A 22,927-nucleotide genomic window follows, 5' to 3' on the forward strand; every position below is an offset into this window, starting at 1 on the left:
GTAGCTGCAATGCAGCCATTTGTTGGCTGAAGTGTTAATGAGAAGACAGTTTATTCCTTCACTGAGATTAAAGTGCTTTGGTAATATTGCACGCTTCTGGGGAACTGACACTGGACAGTTTCATAAATAACAATTTGGCCTACAGCATGCTGCCTGCAGTTTGTGTAGGTGACAAGAACACTTTGTTTTTACTTTAGAATAAAAAAAAAAATTCAGCTAAAAGAGTTAAAGGCCAGTTTCACGCAGATAACGAATCCCATAATCAGAATTTGTTCTTGGCACCAGATAGGAAGCTTTCTGAGCTAGTTAGGGCGGTGAAAAATGACAGGTTCACTTTGGGGCAGTTATGATGGGGTATTTACCTCCGAGGTTCTCCCCTGATGGCCCATTTATACCTTGCGTCTGCCTGAAAAATCGCAGTGCTGTAGTGGTTAGCACTGTCGCCTAGCAGTAAAAAGGGTCGCTGGTTCGAATCCCATTCACGACACTACCTGCGTGGAGTTTGCATATTCTCCCTGTGCCTGCGTGGGTTTCCTCCTGGTACACCGGTTTCCTCCCACACTCCAAAGACATGCTGGTAAGTCAATTGGCTCCTCTCCAAAATTGGCCCTGGTATATGAATGTGGACCTTGGATTGTGGGCTCCTTGAGGGTAGGGACTGATGTGAGTGTGCAATGTACAGGGATAGGGACAATTGTAGACACTCACTCAGGTTGAACTGGATGGACTGGTGTCTTTATTAAACCTTACTAGCTATGTAACTGTGTAAAGACAGCCATAGATGATGAGATTTTCTCTTCTGCAAGCACGGGTTGCGGAGCTGTTTTGTTCTCTCTGTGGAGTGAGGGAGGGAGAGACGTGGGGAGCTGTCGCTCCCAGAACACAGTGATTGCAATAATCGCAAATCACATGATCACATGATTTGAGTCTCAGCCAGTCCCTGCTGAACCATCTATGGCCAGCTTAAATTGTAACACAACGCTGGATTGGAGCTTAGAAAAGAGAAGGACCATTCTCCTGCTCCCACGTGTCACCAACCTGGCGACTGCTCTCTTAGCAATAATGCTTTATATTTTTAAGTGAAGGTAGAATTTAAAGGCACTGTACACTTTGAAAAGTTTTTGCTGTTTTAGCTATTTTGAATAGTTATATTCCTTGTTATGATGGGCTCACATGTTGTGGCTGTAGTTTGAAGCGTCATAGCTGATCGATTCTCCTATTCCCATATATTCATTCACCTAGCTTGTCCCTACTTGCTAAAGAGACAGACGGCTTCTTGTTCCAGGTCCCACAGCCTCCAATCCACGCCTCACCATTTCCAATGTGTTGCATCACAAATGTTAGAAGTGCTAATGTGAAGCGCATCTCTTCCCTCATTGCTCTGTCGGCTCGTGTCTGTTTCCAGTTACTATTCTGCTATTACCTGCAGAACACTAGTCTGGGAGACTTGTGACTGTGGGATATGTAGTTTCTTCACAGGAAATGTCAATTTTCAAACTACAGAAAGAGGTCATGCATTACCCTGTGCAATGCCATTCCACATGCCTCATGTTTGAAGACATACTGTGGAGGAACGAATTGTGAAGATTTACTTTATTATAGGCTGTGTGTATAGCAGTGGCGGTCCATCTATTAGGGGCGCACGACCGATTTCCCCCCCCCCATCCATGCATCTGGCCTCCTAATGTACATGCCGGATGCATGGATTAATGGGGGTGTTTTTTTTAAATCACGTGATTAGAACCAGAGGCTCCAATAGATTTAAAAAAAAGGGTATGCTTGGGGCACAGAGCACTGCGCTCTGCACCCACCCAGTTGTGTGAGAATAGTGAATGAATATTTGCTATATTCACACTGATCGTCGTCCTGTCCAATCAGGAAGCATGATTGGACAAAAGGAAAGGCGATCCTTTTGGGCGCCTAGGGGAAAGAGGGAGGAGACTCACGGTGGAAGCCGCTGTGATGCAGAGGAGTAGATGCCCACCCGGAACCTGGAATGGGGTAGGTGCAGGGTTGGATGACCGACTGACCACAAGACCCCCGGTATACCATATTTATAGGCCAACAAATGCCGCCATCAATCTACATAATCAGTGCACATCTTATGAAGGTGGAAAACACAAGGGTAGGAAGGTTTATAATGCCTTTAACCCTTAGGCAGCGACAGTAGACAAATATGCAGCCTCTGGCCGGGAGGACCTTGGTGCAGAGCGGCCGCATATATTTGCGTTTAATTCAGCAGACACAGCTTTGCTCCCAGCACAGTTGGCGGCAAATGGAAAGCTCCCAATAGCTTCTTGCGATAGGGAGCTTTCCGATCATGTAAATGCCTTGACAGCCAATCTAGGTGGTCACGTGATCATAAACCCACCTCCTGGCATCTGAAACCTCTTAAAGGGCCAGCAGGCCATGGCCATTGCTGGCAGCCTCAAATGTGTGGATGGGGGAATTGGGTCTTTTTTTGTTTCAATCCGGAAGCATCTATGGGCTGCTTTAGTGTTCCACAATTAGTTTGCTACACTGGTACATTTTAACCACTTTCCGACCGCCTCACGCCGATATACGCTGGCAGAAGGGCACGTACAGGCAGAATCATGTACCTGTAGGTTTCCCTTTACTTAAGGACCACCTCTTGTATATATACGTCGGTACTTTGAAGAGGGATATCTCGGTAACGACAGCAGCTGCTGCCACAACCGAGATATCCCTCTTTACAGGAGGCAGTCTTGTTTACGACAATGGTGGTCTCCGCGGCGGGTTCATCGCGAGATCACCGTTATCGGCGGCGGGAGAGGTGGCACCCCCCTCCTGCCACTCTCCCGCGCCCTCCGCCGCTTACCGGAGCTGTTGGTAGCAGTGAAGGCGATCGGGTCCTTCTTGTTGCTGGGTATGGCTAAGATGGCCCCCACTCGTCTCTATACCATAGGAGAGCGGAAGCGACGTCAAAAAGTCACTTCCACCCATACCTCTTAAAGTGGTTGTAAACCCTTACAAACCACTTTGACCTACAGGTAAGCCTAGATTAAGGCTTACCTGTAGGTCCAAGAAATATCTCCTAAACCTATACGGTTTAGGAGATATTTGCCCAAAGACAGGCACCGCTGTCTATGGCGCGGGTGCACTGAGCGTGGCATCGTCGATGACGAAGATGCCGCTTTGCCTTTACCGGGAATGAAAGAGGAAGTAAACTCATCAGGGTTTACTTCCTCTTTAAAGGAACATTTTTTTCAATGTAATTTTTTCAAATGATTTTTTATTATTTTTTATTGCATTTAAGTCCAAATATGAGATCTGAAGACTTTTTGACCCCAGATCTCATATTTAAGAGGACCTGTCATGTTTTTTTCTATTACAAGGGATGTTTACATTCCTTGTAATAGGAATAAAAGTGATCCATTTTTTTACAGTGTAAAAATAAATAAAATCAAGTAAAATAAATAAGAACATTTATTTATTTTTTTAAACGCCCTGCCCCGACAAGCTCGCGCGCAGAAGCGAACGGAAACGTGAGTAGCGCCCGCATATGAAAACGGTAGTCAAACCACACATGTGAGGTATCGCCACGATCAGTATAGAGAGAACAATAATTCTAGCCATAGACCTCCTCTGTAACGCAAAACATGCAACCTGTAGAATTTTGTAAATGTCGCTTATGGAGATTAGTGAGGGTAAAAGTATGACGCCATTCCACGAGCGGGGGCAATTTTGAAACGTCACATGTTTGGTATCAATTTACTCTGCGTAACATCATCTTTCACAATATAAAAAAAAAAGTGCGCTTGTAAGACCGCTGCGCAAATACGGTGTGAAAAAAGTATTGCAATGACCGCCATTTTATTCTCTAGGGTGTTAGGAAAAAAACAATATATAATGTTTGGGGGTTCTATTTAATTTTCTAGCGGAAAAAAAAAAATTTTTTTTAAACATGTAAACACCAAGTCTGAAAAAGAGGCTTGGTCCTTAAGTGGTTAAGAGGCGGCGGGGCGCTGCGCCCATGGGAAGCTCCGTGAGTCGGGTCGCGGGTCCCGCGGACTTGATCACTGCGGGGATACCCGCAATCGCCTCACGGAGAGGAAGAACGGGGAGATGCTAAAGTAAACAAGCATCTCCCTGTTCTGCCTAGCAACAGCGACACTGAGCTCTGCTCCCTGTGATTGGAGCAGAGATCAGTGATGTGTAAAACACAGCCACGCCCCTAGGACACACTTAACCCCTACACTGCCAACTTCTGGTTAACCTCTTCACTGCCAGTGTCATTTACACAGGAATCAGTGCATTTGTATAGCACCGATTGCTGTATAAATGACAATGGTCCCAAAAATGTGTCAGAAATGCCCGATGTGTCCGCCCAAAATGTCGCAGTCACGATAAAAATCGCTGATCACCACCATTAAAATGTGTGTATGTATATATATATATATGTGTGTATATATATATATATATATATATATGTGTGTATGTATGTATGTATATATATATATATATATATATATGAATGCCATAAAACTATCCCCTATTTTGTAAACACTATAACTTTTGCGCAAACCAATCAATCGCTTATTGCGTTTTTTTTTTAACCAAAAATATGTAGAAGAATGCGTATCGGCCTAAACTGAGGGAAAAAAATGTTTTTTTATGTTTTTGGGGAATGTTTATTATAGCAAAAGGTAAGAAATAATGTGTTTTTTTTCTAAATTGTCGGTCTTTTTTTGTTTATAGCACAAAAAATAAAAACCACAGAGGTGATAAAATACCACCAAAAGAAAGCTCTATTTGTGTGAAAAAAGACATAAATTTTGTTTGGGAGCCACGTCGCACGACCGCGCAATTATCATTTAAAGCGACGCCGCGCCGAATTGCAAAAAGTGCTCTGCTCAGGAAAGGGGGTAAATTCTTCCGGGGCTGAAGTGGTTAATTAGACCACCTATATTTCTATGAAGATAAGGACCTGGACAGCTAAGCCATCAAAGGGAAAGTTGTTACTGAAATGGTTACTGACTGTTCCCTGAGAAGGGGGGTGGTCCAGGATGTGTTTTTATTTGTTGTGTTTTGTAAACAAACATTGGTGTGACATGTCTATGGCTGCTTCTGGAGGACTACTTAGACCACACACACGTCTTGTATTTTACACCCTGGGAATATTAGAAGTCCCATACACATGCTGCTACAATGTTACTGTACTCCTAAAGCAGGGTTTCAGCTCTCCATACAAATTAAACTATAGTGTTCAAAAAAAAATCTTGTGTTAAGTCTGCAGCTATAATTGCTGTAGCTACTGACATTTACTATCCAGGCATCCAGCTGTGTCCTCATCTGAGCAGATTCTTAAATCCGCTCTCAGGTGCTGGCACCGCCATCTTGGCTAAGGGAATCACGCTGTGCTTTGTGAATGGGCCGACTGCAGGGGGAAGGAGGAGGGAGATGAACTTCTGTCTTCCTTTGCCATGGCAGCGGAGGGAGGAGAAGGCATACAAGCAGAGCTTTCCCTTTTGGGTGTTCTGCTCTAAGTAGGGTACACAGATATCCAAATTTGGCCAGTTCAGCAGGAACTGACCGAATGTTGCTCGGTGCGTACCGCTTTCTGTTTATCGGAAGCCAATTGTTAGACCAGATTCTGTTAAATGGTGCTGTTGGAAAACCAACCAGTGGGTTGAATGAAAAAAAAATGAATTTATGCCTTTATCCACCCAACCAAGGTGGATGGGGGAATCCTATGGCTTTGTATTTCTATTCTGACAGTGGGAGGAGGTGGTCAGTATGTTGCCCGATCACCGCTTGTTTTAAGGTGTTACTAAACCCACAACAGTAAAATCAGTCTGTATATGCAGCATAGCAGCATATACCATATTTATCAGCGTATTAATACGCACACCAAGTTTAGGAGGGAATTTTAAGGAAAAAACTTTTAGGAGGGAAGTTTAAGGAAAAAAAACAACTTACATTTAAATGCCCATCAATGCAGCCTTATCATTGTCCATCTGCAGCCTTGTCCACCATTGCAGCCTTGTCAGTGTCATTTGCTGCTTTGTCATGCATGCAGCCTTGTCCACCATTGCTGCTTTGTCATGCATGCAGCCTTGTCCACCATTGCTGCCTTGTCATGCATGCTGCCTTGTCCTCCATTGCTGCCTTGTCATGCAGCCTTGTCCACCATTGCAGCCTTGTCCACCATTGCTGCCTTGTCAGTTTTATTTGCTTTTTTTTTTTTTTTAAATGCCGCCGCCAAGATACAGAGCCGGATGTCCTGTGTATCTCGGCGGCGTGCGGTAGTTCTCGGTGGCCTCCCGCCGCCTTCGGCTCTTCTCAGCAGCTTTAGGCTGCCTTCAGCCATTCTCGGCAGCTTTCGGCCACCTTCGAAGACGGCTGGAAGCTGCCGGGAGTGGCCAAGGGCAACCAGAAGCCTCCGAGAAGAGCCGAAGGCGACCGGAAGCCGCCCACAGGCTCAGAACTGCAGGGGATCGGCGTATAACACGCACCCACGATTTTCCCCTGCTTTTAAAGGGAAAAAAGTGTGTGTTATACGCCGATAAATACGATACTCATTGTGGAACCTAAGGGGTTAATCCTCTACATTGTGTAAAAAGGCTGTTTTATCCTGTATGCATAGATCCTTCCCTCCCTGCATTGTCTATCTTGGGAAGGCCAGGTTACACTGGCAGGGTAGCGAACCTGCACATTCTCAGTTGTGCCTTTTATGCTGGAGAGAACATTTACTTGTTGATCACAGCTAGCCAGGTCACATGATATTGACATCGCACAAGTGGGCATGTATACAGGCTGCAGTGGAAATCTCCTCTTTCCTGAACTCAGCTCTGGAGAAACTGTGCAGTCAATCATGTAACCATGGTGTACAGATCCTCCAAAAAGGTATAAAGTGTCATTATTTTTATGTAAAAAAGATTTATAAGCTGTGGGCACTGTGGGGGCGGGGGTGAACTTTTTTCATAGTACTGGGTTTAGTAACACTTTAACCTTAAGGCTGGGTTCACACTGCTGCGGTGACGAGAATCGGATGTGATTTGCACCGTACTGCAGTGCAAATCACATGCAATCTCTGTGCGTTTCGAGTTCAGCCATACAGATAGTATGGCTGAATTCGCATCGTATCCGGCCCAAACTCGCACAGGACCCTTTTTTTGGTCCGTAGCAGAATCGGATCGCATGGGTGTTCACACCATGCGATCTGATTCCTGTCCGAGTTTGCAGATCGCACTGCGATATACGAACTGATCTGGGGGTGTCATTAACGTTTCACTGACAATGCCAGCAGTTTGCATAGGACAGTGTGAATTGCCGCCGGGAGGCATGCGATGCGGGAACAAGCAGCGGATTCGCAGCGTTCCCGCATCGCTGCAGTGTGAACCCAGTAGGCTGATCCACTCCACTGCAACCCCATGCATGGTCTTATACACCTAATTGGGTTGTTCAGCGGTGGTAGTGCCCAAAGAACGTGACATGCAGTTTAATTTTTTCCGCAAAGCCACGTGTTGGGGCCAGTAAAACTTCTTCCCCCCCTTCCTGTGTTAACAGACCTTTGGGATTACAGAATACTTTGCCTGTAGTGCATTGAAATTATAATCCTGCTTTATGTATACTGGGTGCTGGTTCCAAAAAAAAGTACTTTCTTTCATGATAAACAATAACACTGAACACCTAAACCGTATCACACTGCGTGGAAAATAAAGATGTGCATATTTCCTTCGCTTTGCCTTAGAATCTCGTGTTGCTGTGCCACTAGCGCGGCACAGTGGTGTAGTGGTTAGCACTCTCACCTAGCAGTAAAAAGGGTCGCTGGTTCAAATCCCAACCACGACACTACCTGCCTGGAGTTTGCATGTTCTCTCTGTGCTTGCGTGGGTTTCCTCCGGGTACTCCAGTTTCCTCCCACAATCCAAAGACATGCAGGTAGGTTGATTGGCTTCTGTCCAGGATTGGCCCTAGTATATGTGGGCTCCTTGAGGGTAGGGACCGATTTGAGTGTTCAGTGTGCAGGGATAGGGGCAATTGTGGACACTCACTCAGGTTGAACTGGATGGACTGGTGTCTTTATTCAACCTTACTAACTATGAAACTATGAAACTAGCTGGATTGTATTGCTCAGGTCACATAAACATTGGACTGCAGTCCCTGACCCTGATTGTCTGCCGTCTTTAGTACAAGGTGCTTGTGTTACCACTGACTGGCATATTCACGCCTTTAATCTTGCAGTTTCTGGGTGGACATTTTTAACAAATAGCTTTTTGAGTGTTTAAGATTTCCCAACAGTTCCCTCGTTTTATGACCCGAGGAAATTGCAGAAAAGTACATGTTTGTGTATTTGGGTCAATTGTTAATTATGAATGCACATAGATGATTATCAGGTTAGTTTTATACCCTCCAATGCTTTTTACACACTGGTTACATTTGGGTTGAGGATTTTTATACAGCTCTGTTTTTTTTTTTTTTGCGGAAAAGCCATGTGTTTAATGAAAAATTCCCATGGTTCTTATTTTGGAAGAAATTTTATTAGTGTGTGTTTTTTTTTTTTTTTTGTCCTTTTCCAGAGGGACCTTGTAAATGAAAATGTCTGAACATAGATCTTGTTTATTCCTAGTAACTAATCAGCTTTTTAATTTTTTCATTTTTTTTTTATTGCATTGCATGTAATAATTTTCTCTAGAAACAAGAACATTCACGTAGGTTTTTCAGTTATGTCTATAAATGGTGATTCCACCAAACACTAATAGTTCACGTGGTTGTAAACCTCAGACATGAAATATGAACAAAGTATATCCCTCTATAATGTGCACTTGTCCCAATCCAGAGCACTAAAGCCCCTTTCACAAAGCAAGCCCACTCGGATCCCCCTGTCCATTTTTCAGGCGGATCTGAGAGGGTAATCCATTGACTCCTATGGGGAGACGGATGTCAGCGGAGATGTGTCCACTGACATTTTCCTGTCATCCAATCCGGTAAAAACAGATGTATGTATGTAGATGTATACGTTCGCCATCCGTTTTGGATCAGATGAGATCTGATGAAAACGGACATGCTGTCTGTTTTTGTCCAATCTCTCCATAGGAATCAGCGGCGCTCTGACAGGCCCCTCCCTGCTCAGTAAGCAGAGACGGACCTGTCCTCGGCCGGCTCAGCGGAGTTCAACGGAGAGATCTCCTGTTGAGCTGGTGGACTCCGCTAAATGGATCCACCTCATATGAATGAGGCCTAAGTGTAACTTCTGTCCACTGCCTTCTTTCACTGAAATAAGCAGGAGTCACTTCTGATGCGTTTTCTTGACACCAAGAGAAAAAATGGGGACGGTAGGTCACAGGCTGTGATTGACAGCCTCAGCTCTGTTGCTGTGTGAAGCGGTGTCCCTTCCCTCCAATCAGCTCTCAGAGCTGACCTCAGTAATGTAACTTCAGTTCTCTGCCCCCTGCTTTTTAGACCTGGGCATTCCCGTGTAATTTCTATACTTTGGCTGTAGGGGGGGAAATGGCTGTAGATAGACATGTATAATTTATGTAGGAGGATTTGTTTCATCTCTGAGGCCATTCACTTTACTGAGCATATGTGAGCAGCATCGGGCAGTCCATAAGGGGTCCAGGGGCGCCCCCCACCTAATTTCTATGTGCCGGTCCCTAATCTTCATGCAGAGCACCGGACACATGGATTTCAATGGTTTTTCTTTGTGAAGCACTTGATTAGAGCCGGAAGCCTTAATTGGTTTCAAAAAGGGTGGGCTCAGGGCCCTAATACCATTCACTTGTGACAATAGCGAATCAGCATTCGGTAATTGTCTTCTTGCTTCTCCTCCCAGCTAATCTGGACAAGAAGCGGATCCTGAGACCGGATTGGTTGGCAGGAGAAGTGACCAGATTGGCTGGGAGAAGCCGTCTGGGACCTGGATTTGATCGGATGCCCGGTGGGTATCCGCTGACATCCGTCGCCCCATGAAGAACAATAGGTTGGCCAATCGGGTTCGCCTGGAAAATGGACAGGTGGTCTGATCGGTTCCGCTTGGAAAACAAACAGGTAGACCTATTTGGTTTGTTTATGTGAAAAAGACCTTCGAGGAAGAGGACCACTGGTGTCAGAGAAAGTAACAGAGGGAAGAGACTGAATAAAAAGGAGAGAAAGTTGGAAGGAAAAAAAGTGGAGTGGGTGAGGTGGGAAGAGATGGGAGAACGGGGTTGGGAAACGAAAAAGGAGAGGAGGGATTACCCCAGAGGCTCACCTTAACCAAGACAAACACGGCGATGCTTAAGTTATAGTTCCAAAAAGTGCAAAGTTTTGGAGGATGGGAAATTATCAATTCAAGGCTGCCAGGTACACAAAAATTTGTATCATTCAGAATTGCTGTGAGGTTCTAGTTAAGTATGTTGTGTACACAGCTTTTCACCTCCTCGAAACTGAGGGTACCATGCCTTCACAATTGTCTTCTTTATGGCCATGAAGATATGGGCGATAAGCATACACTCCCATCGAGTGATGTTATCTATTGGCTTGTGTAGTAGCACTTCCCAGGGATTTTTATGTAACTTGATGTGAAGAATTGTATTGACCATAGTGTATACCCTTATCTATATAGTCTCATGACCCTGAGACAGGGCCACCATATGTGCCTCATGACCCCTAGGTCTGAGCAGCTTGGAAAGCAGGAGGAAAGGAAAATAGGGAGGCCATCACATTACAAGACAATTTAAACAGAGCTTCTCGCATATTATTCCAGTCCAGGGAGGTCTTCCACCACTTTCTCTGATCTCTCTGTAGCTCCCATGGTAAGCACACCCTGCTATGTTCCCTATCCCTGCCATGGAATCTAATCCTTTTACTTTGGAAATCTTGGTGCTCATGCCTCATTATCCATATTGTAAAATTACAATTTTAAAAGACAGAAAGGTGAGTTGGAAACTTGTGATTTCTCCATCATGCCAAAACTTCATGAAATGGAAGCATGAACAAAAAAAAAAAAAAACACTCATTGGTACGTGGGGGTGTCTGTGCAAATTTCCTTTGTAATCCCTTCAAGTGCGAAGCCCATAGTGTTTAGAAAAACAGTTGTAGGCCATATATAAAGTCCTCAACAGTGCAGGGTCAGAAATAAGATCCCCACAACAACTAATAGATTTTAAAGCGGATCTTCACTGCACCTGAGCACCAAAAACACTAAAATCACTTTAAAAAACAACTCCCTAGCATTTCTGGCCGTGGCCATCTTGAGTAAGGGCAAATACATGTTGCATTTTCTTCCTGGAATCCATCTGCCTTTAGCTCAAGCATGCATGCAGGAGAGTGTGTTTAGCTGAGAAAACCCCTCCCCTCCTCTCCTCCACTTCTGAAGACTCCTGGGATGTATGACATAATTTGCCTAGGCAAGAAACCAGAAAGTAACCGAAAAAAATTAAAAAAACAAAGTTTAATGCAAGTAAATATATACTTTTCTGTCTTCTAATGCTATAAGCATGAGGACTAAAAATAATGGAAGAGTGAAGTTCCACTTTAAACTTGTGTTTTTTTTAAATGACAGGATGAAAGTTTTGGTTGTTAAATGAGGTCCTTTTTTGCTCCTTTAATCTATTCTAACCGATCCCATCCCACCTTCTTCAGAGATGCATACTTACCTTGATCCAACAGCAGCCTCCAGGAAGTTCTTACATCCCAGGCCTCTGTCTCTAGCAGAGCCCCATAGAAGTCTTGCTGACCTACAAGGAAATTCCTCTGTTTCGCCTGAGCCCCAAAGGATCTAGCTGACGTAACCTTCAAGCTGGCCATACACTGAAATTCATCAGGTCTAGCATGGGGGCCTTGGCATGGAACATGTTGGAAAAAATTTGGACAATCAATGGCTGTAACCACCGATCAATGTATTCTGACAGTAGTGGGTGTCAATGTTGGAATGCAGTTCCCAGCATGGCAACCCCCCCCCCCCCCCCCCTCCCATTCACTGCGTTTTTTGTGTGGCTGGAGAAGTGATCTTTTATTTTATTTTATTTTTTCAACCAGAAAAAAAAGTTGTGTATGGCCAACTTTTAGACTTCTTCAACTTTGAGTCATTGACTCAATACAAGCATGCCAACTATAAAGTCAAAGTTAAGTCAGAACTCCATCTCTGCATACTCATTCCAGCTCAGTACCTCAAAGTATTGAGGTCAGCCAGACATGTAACTTGCATTTTTAGAAAAAGATCAGCAACAGCAGCCTCCATGTGCTTTCCATACAAGTTTCCCATCATCATGTGTGATCATCATGTAAGCTCCCTCCTTGTGGTGTGATTTTGCATGCCACTGCTTTATCTGGACTCTGGATATGGTGCCTGAGCAGGTTGTATGCACGTCAGTAAAAACTAATCTTATTAATCAACTGATTTTTAAATGGCTTACGTCATGCTTTCTGGTTGCCTGGCAGTTTTGCCGCTTTGGTGACAGCGCACTCTAGGAGACAACAGTTTGGTGTTTGTGGAGCCAGATAACAATGTTGACCCAGCATACATAGACAATCATTGTCATCCAACTGATCACATATTCCACATCTTGTGAAGGGCATAGAGGGGGTCTGGGAAGCACAACACTGCAGGTTGCTCATCTGCCTTATCGTAATAGTGTTCCTCTATAGCTACACAGGTACTGCAAACCAAGAACAGTTCTCTGTGATTACCTTTTATAAATCTTTTATAATGCCTCACCTGTCCAGGGGTTCAGCGACGTTCTCACCAGAACTATTTTTTTTTTGCATGCCTGAGCCATGATGCATTTGTAAATGGTCTTGCAGTCTTCTGGGACCTCTGACATATCCCAGAAGGTTGAGGGAGGGGGGGGGGGGTGAACTTCTGGTGGATCCCCTTTGGCGATCTGACCGGAAGTGAGAGCACGAGTACCTGTCAAAACCAGGTACCCGCACCTCCCCACAAAAGTAGAACAGGAGGGGGGAGGAGGGCATAAAACGAAACTTCCCCTTTAAGGTGAAGTTCCACTTGAAGTAGTGGATGTGTATGGATTATTTTTGAAGAATAAGGATATTAAGTGTGACTGTGGTGGGTGGCATGTATTACCTTATTTTGTAGTAGTGTTTTCAGACTCTGTGCCTATTATCAGCTGTGTGACAGTAAACAGAATTATGTGTTTTTTTTCGGTATAAATGCAGTTGAAGCATAACATCAGAGAGCACTTAGAATGAAGAATCCCGAGTCACTGTTTATTTAGCCTAATTGTGTCACACTCCATTACCTCCTGTTTTATCACACATGGCCCTGTTTACACTCATCAGAAAATCATTTGCTAGGTTTTTCAGTATCAAATGCCATCAAGACTCTCAACTTAAGTGCAGGGATCAGGAATATGCCAGACATAGCTTGAGCAAAATTAAAATTTAATTCAAGCGTTTCACAGCCAAATAACTTCCCGCACTCCATTTGTCACAGGGCTTCTGGAAGTAATGGAGTTTAGGAAAATCAAGCTTTTAAAGACGGCAGAAAAGGAATCAGTTTAACAGCCTAGGAAAAGGTTCTTTCATTTTGAATCCGATTCATTTGGGTTGGTTTCTAATCAGGCTGACCCTCCTGTCTACTCGTAGTGTGCTGTATGTGTGAATCTGAGCCAACACTTACCAATGGCAGGCAGACGCTCCATGAAGTGATTATAAAGCCTAAACATTGCATTACGGTAAAAGATGTTTAGGCATCAGTGTTTGCACATCAGTAACCCTCCTTCCCCCAAATACTTACCTGAGCCACCATTGGATCCAGTGCTGTCTGTCTGCAGCTCTTCTCTACCCCCACTTCTGGGTCTCACTGGCTTTGCTGAGGCAGTGGGAGCTATTGGCTCCCAATTCTGTCAAAGCCAGTGACGAAAGAGTGGGCTCCAAGTCCTGCTGTCTGTGTCTACGGGCGCAGGTAGTGGGGCTTGTGAGCAAGCCTGCATTAGTGCCCCTGTAAGAAGAGGCTTAATGTGTTGGACAGAGAAGAGATGCCAGGAGTGCCAGTGGTGGTGGGGGGGTTGGGCCAGAACAGGAGGTTCAAGGCCGCTCTGTAATTGCACAGAGCAGGTAAGTATAAATCTGTTATTTAACTGCTTCCCACCTGTGCCATTGTAAAATGATGGGCAGGCGGGAATCCTATTCTGGGAGTATGTCCTATGACGGCTCACTGCCAGTACCATGTGATCGCTGTGACCAATCATAGCAGATCACATGACAGTTGTAAACAATGAATGGCTTCCTTTTATGCCATTCATTGTATACAATTTTGTTAACTGATTGGTGACGGTGATCATGTGGTACAGACTGGGCCAATCACAGCCGATTTGTACCACGTGATTAGCTGTGGCCAATCACAATATTACACAGTGTCTACATACTGTCATTCAGTAAAAACTTTTTGCTTCTGGCAATGAAATTCACTGTATATCATAGTACATTGTACATACACAATCATAGTATGTGTTAAAAAAAAATAATTGCCAACTCCCCAGAGTGGTACAGTGTTACCATGGAATTGGTATGGTGTTACATAGTATGTAGAACTGAAAAAGTAATATTTACAGTAGCGATTATTCGCTCTTTTTGTACTATAAAGGGCTCATTTTAGTTTTTCTTAACCATTATGTTACTGGCCGATTAATCAATTCTGAAAATGGTAATTGATTAATTTCATGATCAATTAGTTGTCGATTAATTGATTAGTTGTTTCAACCCTAATCAGGAAGTCTGTCCTGCCCCTCTTTATGAATCATATAAAGGGCTATGGCAGGTGAGGTGGAAAGGGGTTAAAGCTAAACTCCATGATTTGTCCAAATGCAAGAGGCATGTGTATTCTTACATGCAGGAGTTTCTTGTGATAAAGACTGTCCATTGTTGCTCTCTCCATGTGCCAGGTGACTGGTCCTGTCCCCGCCCCCTCTTGTAGGTTTTTGCAGGCAGCCTGTAGTGGGAGGAGCCTTCTGGGTATCTCCCGCAGCTCTGCTCCCTGCAAAGGCTATGTACAGCAGAGTGATAAGATCACTGTAATTTTTACAAGGTGACATCTGGTTTTGAAAAAGCATTTGGTGTACACACAAGAGATTTGTATCCTTTTAAAATTGAGGATTATATTTCAATGGAGGTTTTTTTTCCCCGAGTTCAAGTGAAGGCAGCAGTCATGTCTGCATTGCCAGTAGGTGGAGACCGTAAAATAAAAGGCTATAACAAAATTGCTGCCACTATAATAAAATGGTAAGTCAACCCAACACTGATACTTTATTGGTAAATACCGGAGGGTTAAACCATATGACAGTTTTCGTCTGTCACTATTTGTGGGATCTCTGCACTTGATTTCCTGATTTTGCACACCTGTTGTCACCTTAATGAGAGGCTTAGTCCCCTTGTTGGGTTATTTAGTTCACATAATTTAGAATGAAAGGAGAGGTGCTGGTACACACAAATATGGGTGTGAACATACAAAAAGTTTCCTGGAAATGTTGTTAAATCCAGAAATTAGTGTTTCAAATCTCTCAATTCCTTTTTTGCTGCTGTGATTTGACTTCGTTAGTGGGCGGCTACATTTGTTCTCCATAGTGTTGCTGTATGCAGGACCACGCTTGCTCCAGAAATGGACTATGGCAGTGGTCATCAACCCTATCCTCAGGGCCCACTAGCAGGCCAGGTTTTATGTATTACCTTGGGGAGATGCAGACTAGAATACTGCAAACACTGAGCATCAAATCATATCACCTGTAATGTATTTCAGTATTTATCTTGCACACCTGGCCTGTTAGTGGGCCCTGAGGACAGGGTTGATGACCACTGGGCTATGGGATTTGTAGTGTGCAAAGAGCAGTGCACATGACTTCCACTAGTGGGCACTGGTTATTCCAAACAAACAGAAGTGAGGGGGAAAAGGAGAGGTCACAGGGAACATTACAAGGAGGCAGAAAAACACAGTAGTAAGTGTAGCCAATCACAGCAACTCCATGCATTTATGCATTCAGACGTAGTGAAGATGACTTGCTGAAACTCAAGCCAAGCATCATAATGGGAAAGAAAGGGGATTTAGGTGATTTTTGAACATGGCATGACTGTTGGTGCCAGATGGGCTGGTCTGAGTATCTTAAAAAAACTTCTGATCCAGTGAGCTGCAGTTGTATGGAAGAAAAATGCCTTGGGAGGTCTGAGGAGAATGGGCAGACTGGTTTGAGATGATAGAAAGCAAACAGTAACTCAAATAACCACTCAATACAACCAAGCTATGCAGAATACCATCTCTGAATGCACAACGCATTAAGCCTTGAAGCAGATGGGCCACAGCAGCAGAAGATCACACCAGGTGCCACTCCTGTTGGCTAAGAACAGGAAACTGAGGAATTCGCACAGGCTCACCAAAATTGGATGATAGACAATTGGAAAAGCGTTGTGTGGTTTGATAAACCTCAATTTCAGCTACGACATTCAGATGGTAGGGTCAGAAGTCGGCATAAACAACATGAAAGCATGGATCCATCCTGCATTCTATCAATGGTTCAGGCTGGTGGTGGTGTAATGGTGTGGGGGATATTTTCTTGGCACGCTTTGGGCCCCTTAGTACCAATTGAGCATTGTTTAAACTCCATGGCCTCCCTAAGTATTGTTGCTGACATGTCCATCCCTTTATAGTGTACACATCTACTGATGGCTTCTTCCAGCAGGATAATACACAATGTCACAAAGCTCAAATCATCTCACCACTGGTTTCTTGAACATGACAATGAGGTCACTGTATTCCAATGGCCTCCACAGTCACCAGATCTCATCCAATAGAGCACCTTTGGGATGTGGCGGAATGGGAGATTTGCATCATGGATGTGCAGCCGACACATCTGCAGCAACTGTGTGATCCCATCATGTCAATATGGACCAAGGAGGAATGTTTCCAACCCCTTGTTGAATCTTTGCCATGAAGAATTAAGCAGTTCTGAAGGCAAAAGGGAGTCCAACCCAATACCAGCAAGGTAGCAATAACCTAACCCAATAAAGTGCCCGGTGAGTGTATATGTGGCATCCAGGAGGTGGGCTTTAAACTTGGGTGCCGCATTTATGTGTTCTTGTGCAGCCATAGAGAGCCCTGTGTTTAATAATCGGGAATTGGCTGTCCCTCCTGGTACCCGATCATTGTGATGGCCTCTGATTGGTTGTCACAGTGATCAGTCACTGTGCAGCCTGCCGCTGGGGTTTTTTTTTTTTTTTCTTCCTCCTTTTTTATGGAGAAACATGTAAACAAAGTGTAAAAAATAAAGGAATAAATAGCTAGATCAAGGCTTGATCCAAGTCAGTGTTAGGGCAGGGGCAAAGGTTGAGGTCAGTATATTTTAGGTAGGATTTAAAAAAAAAAAAAAAAAACAGCTTTTTTTTTAAAATTAGTACTATGTCAGTGTGTTTTAGGTAGGATAAAAAAAAAGCAAAATGCGCAATTTTTTCTGGACCCCACTACAGGTACAAACCACACATAACAGCCACATGTAGTATTGTTGTGATTCTCAGGAGCAGGAGAATTTATTTTAAGCGGAGTTCCAGGCTTTTTTTTTCTTTAAAGTTTAGCTGCTGACTTTTAATAAACAGACACTTACCTGTTCCACGCTCCAGCAATGCTGCTGCACGGAACCCCACTTGTCTCCCTCTCCTCGGCGCCTCCATTGATAATGTGGACACCCGGCCATGACAGCTTGCGGCTACACACTGGAGCACAGACTGCGCATGCGCGAGTCGGGCCGCGCTCTCCTAGTGGACAGGCAATATTCTGGGACCTGTCACGTGTCCCAGAAGTTTGCTGAGAGGGAAGGACCGCCTAGGGGGAGAGGAGGAGTGACCTAGGTGGTCTGTAGCCGGAACCAGGAAGTGGGACAGGAAGTCCTCTTCAAAACTAAGCACCCCCCCAAATAAATAAATGACATGACATGCCAAATGTGGCATGTCAAGGGGCGAGGAATGCCTAAAGCAGAATTTCCACTTTTGGGTGGAACTCCGTTTTAAGTTGTTCTTTGGTGGCAATTTCTGAAAATATCAAGACATATACAGCTAGATTTAAAAAAAAAAAAAATTTTTTACTACTTTGGAACAGTTTTCCTTTGATTAGAAAAAAAAACAGGAGATATTCATTATTTACCACCAAATGAAAGCCCAAATTGTCCTGGAAAAAAATAAATTCACCTGGATGATACACAAAGTAGTTGCAATCATTTGTACAGTCTTACTAACGCATGTCAAAGTTGTAGAATTGGGTCTGAGTGTTGAGGTTGGTTTTACCTTTTGGTCATGAAGGGGTTAAAGACTATAAAATCTGAATTGTTAGGAGATATATATATATATATATATTTGAGGCAATGTGATTTGGAGTAGTTGGGTGGAACTCCTCTGGGGGAGCATTGTGCCAGCTACAGTGTAGTTGTTATTAGGTCTATTAAAAGACGAAGCGCCACATATGGCAAATTAACTTGTATAATAAATCCCTTATCAGCACATAGTTACATAGGTTGTAATTACCTTGATTTTGCAGGTAGACTGTTGGGTTGGTTATTCATTGGAGAGTTTAATCGCCTGTTAGTGTTTTTAACTCTTTGTTACCAGGTGCTTCTCTTGCAGTGTGTTGATGTGAAGAAGAGGTTACTAACAGATTATCAGAATCTCTAGCATAGCCGCAACCTCAGGCCGGCCAAACACAATCAATCAAGCAGAGCAAACCAATCTATGACCAGCCGTTTATATATATTTATACTTATAAGGGGTAGTACGATGTGCGTTTTCATTTGTTTTTAGGGATCGAAAGTTAAAAAAAGGAAAACCGCCACGTGCACAGCCCAATGAGATGATTATTTTTAGCGCAGTCAGGACGTCCCCGGAGACTGATCACCATGGCTTTGTTTGCATCATGTATGTTTAAGAGGGACCCGACACACAGGAGATCAGCCTTCAGCAATCCATCTCCAGTGATCACACATCCCACACAGACAGCAAGTCTTATCCATTCAGATATTCTTCAGCCTTGACTGGAGGAAGGAGATTGCTGGATGTTTACTTCCTATTATTATGTTTCCGCTCCAGCTGATGTTGATGATGATGGTTTAGTTCAGATCGGGGTATTCCATAAGAGGCAGCTGTCAGCAGGAGAATGAAGCTTGCAAGTAATTCACATTTCCTGTGGATTTGGGCTTTTAAAAGGAAGCCTTTGTACTTTGGGGCAAAGTCTGGTATCTTTGGTATCTATTTTCCAAAAACAATTGTCTGCCTATCATATGATCTAAGAATGCTGATAGTGTTCAAGCCAGAAAAGGCATGTAGATCTGGAGTTCTGACTTAATGTTACTAAACCCTCAACAGTAAAACCAGTCTGTATATGCAGTAAAGCATGCTGGTCATACTCGCTGTGGAACCTCAGGGGTTAATCCTCTGTATTGTGTAAAAAAAAAAAAAAGTTGTTTGATCCTATCTTCTCTGATCCTCCCCTTTTCCACTGCCCCCAATCTGCTGATAGAACAAAGTCTCGGGGACAGGCTGCACATGCTCAGTTTGGTGTGTATTGCTAGAGTTTTTTTTTTGTCTTGGGAGAGTGCATGTGATCAGCACAGGGCCAAATGGCACTGTCCAGACAGAGGGTCAGGGGTCCTGCAGCCTCATAGGATAATCAGGGGAGAATGAAAACTCCTCCTACAAGCTTTAACCAGACACTGATAGAAGTCACAAGATTGCTTTAACCGCCGATGAGAAAAAGTATTTAGCAGTTTATATTTACTAAAATAATTGCATTTCTGTTTACTGTGGGAGACCAGATATACTGAATGTAGAGTCCTGAGCTTAGTAACACTTTAACTCCTAGAGGCAACTAGGTATTATCAGAGTTGGTAATGGCATTCGCCATATTTCTTGTAATTGTAAAGGCTTACATTTCTTTAAAAAAAAAAAAACAAGCATGTTATACTTACCTGCTCTGTGTAATAATTTTGAACAGAGGAGCACTAATCCTCCTCTTCTTGGTCTCCAGCCAGCACTCCTGGCTCCTCCCCACCACCAAATACCCCCATAGCAATCTGCTTCTTATGGAGCACTCGTGCAGGCTTGCTTCCGAGCCAGCAGTGTGTGTCCATAGACACACACAGCACGGCCCCACCTGTTTCTCACTGGCAGTGATTGACAGCAGTGGGAGCCAATGAGGAGAGAGAGCGGAGAGAGCCTATGCTGTTTTGCACATTGTTAAATCAAGATTGAGCTTAGGTAAGTATACTGGAGGGATCTGCATGCTAAAAGTTTTGTATCCTAATGCAGAGAATGCATTAAGATGAAAAAAAACTTTCCGCCTTTAGAACCAAAGCAAAATATATATTTTGAACTTTTTTCACCGCATCCAATTCGCATGAAATGTAAGTGTGACCTGTGAGTTTCTGGGTCTGGTTGAGGTGGGAATTCAGGCAAAAATTTGGACCTGAATTGCACCTGAACAGGAATGCACAGGACCCCCTTACCCGCCAAAGGATATGTAACTGTTCAGCTGGTCTTATGATTTGTACACTGCATGGCCATGCCAGTAACAACCCTATTTCCATGCCACAGCTCAAGCAACTTATCTCTAAACAGTTTATATCTACTTTACATTCATACCTTTGCAGTATAAAAGATTTGTCGTGTACATTTTAGGTGTATGTGGCATGTTTTGATGAAAGCTCGTCGGTGCAGCAAGCAGGATTTTTTTTTTTGTTTTCACCTCACCAAGAATGAGCTGGTGTGAATGGGCCATGAGCGGTTTTTATTGTATGATGCTTTTATACATGAGATCTATTGCGAGCTCTATCTAGGGCAGTGATGGCGAACCTTGGCACCCCAGATGTTTTGGACCTACATTCCCCATGATGCTCATGCACTCTGCAGTGTAGTTTGAGCATCATGGGGAATGTAGTTCCAAAACATCTGGGGTGCCAAGGTTCCCCATCACTGGTCTAGGGGAACAAAACGTAAGCGTTTGTATTTTATTCTCCTTTCTGAATCGGCTTTCCGCCTCCATCCTGATGATGGACAATGAGTTGGCATCATTACACTGCTGTTTCATTGTCTGAGCGGGTAGCAGACGCAGGGACCGGTAAAGCAGAGTCACTATATATTGGACTGTGCTTGACTCTAAAAGACTGTCTGAACAGGCAAAATTATAAAACGGTTCACTTATATTTGATTCAGTTGAGTTAAGAAACAAATGTGTCTAGTAACAAATCTCTCGTAAAAGCACAAAGTAGGAGATTGTTAGACTCTCTGCCATTACACAATAGTGTATATATAGCTCTGCCCTCATTGTATACCTGCAACAATACACAGCTTCCTTATTCATGTGCTTTTATAGGCCATATATTCTGTCTGTCAGTGTCTGAATTTGTTACAATGTAATAAAATATCATTTTAGATCAGTAGTCTCCAAACTGTGGCCCTTTGCTTGCTTTTATCTGGCACTTGGGACATTCCTCACACTGTCAACAACAGTGAGGCATAGTTCCTGGGTCACTGGTTCACTATTCCGACCGCTGACACCAGCGACGGGGCACTGGTCCTCCCTGCTGACACCAGCGACGGGGCACTGGTCCTCCCTGCTGACACCAGCGACGGGGCACTGGTCCTCCCCGCATCACAATCATTTAGCTTTCTGCTCTATAGATGGACATTTAGGTCACCTTTTGCACTATGCCGTTCCATTCCAACGTACTACCTCATGTATGTTATGTTAAACAGTATGTAAGCCATAACAATCTACTTCTGTTATTTGTCCCTTTTGGTCTGTTATTAAATACACCATTGAATGTGATTTGTTACATCTCTTCGATAAGTGCAAAAACAAACTGTTGATTCTGCCGGCGGGTAACTTCCTGTGCTGCATTCTTACCAGTTACATTGTTTTCAGGCATCTCTGAGGAATACAGAACTGCTCTGCATTGTTACGGAGAAAGGGAGATGTAGGTGTTTGTAATCCAAATAGGAGAACAGCCAAGCGTGACAACCCTGCCCCTCCACAGATATATTGCAGTGATGTTGACACTCTAGGACAGGAAGTTTAAAAAAAATAAATAAAACTAATGCAGTCTCACATCTAAGTACTAGTAAGCTCCAATATATATATATATATATATATATATATATATATATATACATACACACACACACACACATATATTTATTTTCGGGTTATATATGTTTTAAGGCAGTCCATTCATTTAGAATGAGCTGCCAATGAACCACAATGGAAACGCATCCCTACAGCGCTTTGCCATGTGTAATATTATGGATTATAGCGGAAAGTGAGTAAAACTTGATGGTTTTCCCCCAGTAATTACTTTGCAATAACAGCATGAATTTTAATCTAATCTAGTCTAGGCTTTGTTTTATATGTTAACAGAATTGCTGCTTGAGTCACAGAAAGAGATTATAGGGGAAGTATGGGTTGTTTGTGTTTTGTGCATCGCCCCCCCCCGTTGGCTCGAACACTGAGAATCGAGTGGTCAAACAAGGCTGATCTGATGGCTGCCAGTCGCCGCTCTCTGCTTTGACCCCCACCCCACTGGAGCGCTGGGCTGCGGACGGGGTGGGAGTGGCCGGTTCAGGCTCTCAGTTGCTCGCTGAGAGGCTGAGGCGGGTGCTGGTCCAGGCATCTGGGTGGATCCCGACTTCATTTTCGTGATCATCCCCAAGCCTGGACAGGCTTTGTGATGTGTGCTGACAGCAGGTCACGAGTGCAGAACAAACTGAACTCCTGTGATCCATAGAAGTAAATGAGCTTTGGTTGTACTAATCCTTTAAAGAATATGTAGACCTAACATTTTATATTCCTGATATGTGCCTGCTGTACAATATATTTGTATGAGAAAGTATCCTCTTCTCTTTGTATTCCTTTGTGTGAAATCCCTGGTGTTCCTGCCAGTCCCTTTGCTTTTCTATGACAAACTAACTACACTAGGCATGAGAGCTCAGTGCAGTT

At 43.7% G+C, this 22,927-nt stretch overlaps 1 protein-coding gene across 1 annotated transcript in view; it reads left to right on the top strand.

Moving 5' to 3' along the window:
* Nucleotides 1-22,927, top strand: part of BRF1 (BRF1 general transcription factor IIIB subunit) — a 623,639-nt gene that overhangs the window by 266,106 nt on the left and 334,606 nt on the right. The window lies entirely within an intron of this gene.

This window comes from Lithobates pipiens, unplaced genomic scaffold (genome assembly GCF_037356315.1).
Source record: "Lithobates pipiens isolate NorthernLeopardFrog02 unplaced genomic scaffold, aLitPip1_a1.2 Scaffold_30, whole genome shotgun sequence".
NCBI lineage: Eukaryota > Metazoa > Chordata > Amphibia > Anura > Ranidae > Lithobates > Lithobates pipiens.